Consider the following 4,293-nt stretch of genomic DNA (forward strand, 5'->3'; position numbering starts at 1 on the left):
GTCGGGCGACACCACATAAAGGGCTTATAAAAGATAAATGAACAACAAGCATGCCGCAGTCTGGCGTCTGAGCGACACCACAGAAAGGGCTTATAAGAGAATAATCACAGTGAATATCCAGGAGGTAGAACCATCCCAGGGGTACTCAATAAAATACATACTATAAATGGTTAGTCCAAAGTAATAAAGATCACAATCCATATGTGCCACAATCATAAACAATATTTAGTACAGTTGTTTCTCCATCCGAATACCGTTACTATGATCCAGTTAGCCGTGTCTCCATCCGAATACCGTTACTGAGTTCTAGTTAAATCGTTCTCCATCCGAATACCGTTACTAGATTCAACAACAGACATGTGGTCCTTACTCAAGAACATGGCTATCCAACAGGATATATCCTCTGCAGAGGGGGCACTATTTTCCCACGAGTAACGGATTTATTTAGTCCATCGGGACTAATTCCGCCTACGGTCTTTTAATTGAAAACACGCCTGACCTGCACACACCAGCTTAACTCACCGGTGTCTGGAATCACCCACGACACCTGCCAAGCAAAACTCCAAGTGGGGAGGCTACAACCTCGACGTAGCATGGGATCACAAAATTTATAACGCGCGCACACTAGGGGAGCTACCCCCCTCGGCTCCAACCAAAAACACCCATGCCCCCGGACCTGGTGGCATGCCTACCGGAGGCCTCCGGTATCTTCCACCATGGCCTCTCTGTACGGTGTGTGCTTTGGTAAGGGGTTGACAAATTACTGAACCATACCCTGTCTGTGACAGGGACAAGTGGTGGTACCAACAAATAGGGAAGCTACTGATCAAGACTCGACCTACGACCGACTCAGGTGGTCCAAGTATACTCCAACAATATTACCATTAACAGATAAACTCACTACTCGTCAAGCCTTTCCATGCTATGCCGGACATACTCGTCTGAACGATGAACTAGGGACAAGTTCGTGTCTACCCCAGACCACGACTTTCCCGTCTTCCTTCCGGTGTACATGAGAAGCTCACGAGGGTGAATATCATCACCAGCATATCCATTACTAAAAGCAAAAATATCTCCATTATGCACAAACGCGAATGATTTTAATCGTCACATAAAGTAATGTATGCTCCAAGTCAAATGGTGTTGTAACCATATCAAAACACCACACAAGATATTATGCCAGAGTTCAGAAATGCTTGCCTTCAAGAGTATGCAAGTGATGCACTTTTTGAAAGCTTTCCCTTTCCTCCAAAATCTCCGGTCTTTGCGCTTTTACTTAAACAGAGAGAGCGGCCGCGCGGGTCACTGACAGTGGGTCAAGAGGGCCCACTGGTCAGGTTTGACTGGTCTCCCTCTCCCTCCTTTCTCTGTGCCCGAACGGTGGCGGGGCTCCGGCGATCGCCGGCTCCTCGAGGTCACATGAGGGCAGGGATGGGTTGGCCAGGCCGAGGCGGTCCTCTCGGTGGGCGTTAGGCAGGCGGGGACGGAGGAGGTCACCGGCGGCGAGCTCCGCGGCGGAGGGGGCTACGGTGGTGAAGTGACATTTGGGCTCCGGTGATTTCTGGCCGAAGCTGAGGCGCTAGGCAGCTCCGCACGACTACGGGGGAGTTCTTGGTGGCGTTGGATTGGCGGGGGAAGCTCTGGTTGCGACGAACGGCACTGGATTGCGGCGGCGACCGAGCTGGCCGGAGACGAGGAGGAAAGGACTTTCCTGTCGATTGCTGGCTGCGGGAGGGCTATGGGGGTGGCCTGGGGTTGCTTGAGTGTTCGGTTGAGCACGGGGTCCCTTTAAATAGGCGCTCGAGGCTGGCTCCCACGGTGGCCGAGGATAAGATCGCCGGTGACCACTTTTCTGTAGTTGGAGGGCATCGTGGCGGCGACGAAAGCGTGCCGACGAGCAAGTGGATGAGCACGGGCTGTTCCCCGGGGCAGCTGGCGCGCGCGGGTGGCTTGGGCGGCGCCGTCCACGGCAGAATCCGCTGCCAACGCCGGCGTGCTGCCAAGGCGGCGCTGCAGGGCGCCAGAGATGCCGTGGAGCAGGGAGCGGGCTAGTGCGCGGTTCAGCGATGCAGCATGGGCCAGGGATGGGTCGCGTCGAGTGTGGCAGTGCGGCGTGTCGGCTCAGTGCGCGCGCGTGCAAAACGTGCGCTCTGGGCGCGCCCAGAGCACGCACGGCAGGTGTTCGACGCAATGCCAGCGCGCTCTAGAGAGCTTGGGTGAGGCTGGCAAAGAACAGAACAAGGTTAGGGGTGGCTAGGAGCTTAGTGGACAAGGTTGTTGGGTCATTGGAGCAAGTCCACAGTGCAAACAAAGAACTCATGCCAAAACAGGCTGTGCACACCAACTGTTCGACAGATTGCCAAGTGCACTTAGGCAACTCTTGGAGTGGCCAAAATCTCCAGATCAGGGTCTCTTTAGATGCAGGAGATGGTGGTAAGATCACTTGGGCAAAACCAGAAACTTGTTAGTGCAAGCTTTGCAAAACTCCAGCTTTGGACAGAAAGAAAAAGGGTTTAAAGCATGCACTTAAAAACCTCTAATGAGTCCACTCTCCTGGACTTAAGGGTTTTGAAGGGAGGGCTACAAGTAGGAAAAAGCTCAAGGTTACTAGAGCAAGGAAAAATAAGGTTGCAGTACAAATCACCAAGTTGGACCAGAATGCAAAAGAGGTTGATCCACTCAAATTTTTCAAAGAACATCACTGGGTTTTTGCTTGAAGATGAATGGTATGCATCAACTGACATCTCCAAACACTTGGAAGAATTTTTAAAGAAATATTTAAATGGGTTGTAGTGCAAAAGTGCCTACTGGACCAGATTGGAAAAGTTGGTGTAGAGCCCAAAATCTCCAATGGCCAAAAGGTATTTTTGCATAAAAGTGATGTGAAAACATCACATGACATCCCCAAATTTTGGTGGAAATTTTAAATGCATTTGTCAAATGGTTGTAGTGTAAAACAGGCTCCAAAAGCAAAAGAAATCATTTTAAAGGAATAAAGCTTTGAGGAAAATAAATCTTGCAAAATTTGAATCCACTGATAAATAATTGTTTTATTATAGAGAGTAATCAAGTCCAACAAAGCCTTTGAAGGTTTCTCCCACTAGAGGCAAAAATCCAAAATCACAAAAGGGAAAACTTGACAAATGGAAAAGTTTTATTTCCTGGCAACATTTTAATAAATAAAACAAGGCCAAAATGTTGGGTGTTACAAGTATGCACCGTTGCAAAAGTTCTTCGTGCTGAGACACCACGTGATGATCGGGTGTGATAAGCTCTACGTTCAAATACAACGGGTGCAAAACAGTTGCACACGCGGAATACTCAGGTTAAACTTGACGAGCCTAGCATATGTACAAATATGGCCTCGGAACACAGATACCGAAAGGTCGAGCGTGAATCATATAGTAGATATGATCAACATAGTGATGTTCACCATTGAAACTACTCCATCTCACGTGATGATCGGACATGGTTTAGTTGATTTGGATCACGTAATCACTTGGATGATTAGAGGGATATCTATCTAAGTGGGAGTTCTTAAGTAATATGATTAATTGAACTTAAATTTATCATGAACTTAGTCCTGATAGTATTTTGCAAATTATGTTGTAGATCAATAGCTCGCATTGTTGCTTCCCTGTATTTATTTTTGATATGTTCCTAGAGAAAATTATGTTGAAAAATGTTAGTAGCAAAGATGCGGATTGGATCCGTGATCTGAGGATTATCCTCATTGCTGCACAGAAGAATTATGTCCTTGATGCACCGCTAGGTGACAGACCTATTGCAGGAGCAGATGCAGACGTTATGAACGTTTGGCTAGCTCAATATGATGACTACTTGATAGTTTAGTGCACCATGCTTAACGGCTTAGAATCGGGACTTCAAAGACGTTTTGAACGTCATGGACCATATGAGATGTTCTAGGAGTTGAAGTTAATATTTCAAGCAAATACCCGAGTTGAGAGATATGAAGTCTCCAACAAGTTCTATAGCTAAAAGATGGAGGAGAATCGCTCAACTAGTGAGCATGTGCTCAGATTGTCTGGGTACTACAATCGCTTGAATCAAGTGGGAGTTAATCTTCCAGATAAAATAGTGATTGACAGAATTCTCTAGTCACCATCACCAAGTTAGTAGAACTTCGTGATGAACTACAATATGCAAGGAATGACGAAAGTAATTCCCGAGCTCTTCGTGATGCTGAAATCGACGAAGGTAGAAATCAAGAAAAACATCAAGTGTTGATGGTTGACGAGACCACTAGTTTCAAGAAAAGGGCAAAGGGAAGAA

Source organism: Aegilops tauschii, chromosome 1, assembly GCF_002575655.3.
Source record: "Aegilops tauschii subsp. strangulata cultivar AL8/78 chromosome 1, Aet v6.0, whole genome shotgun sequence".
Classification (NCBI taxonomy): domain Eukaryota; kingdom Viridiplantae; phylum Streptophyta; class Magnoliopsida; order Poales; family Poaceae; genus Aegilops; species Aegilops tauschii.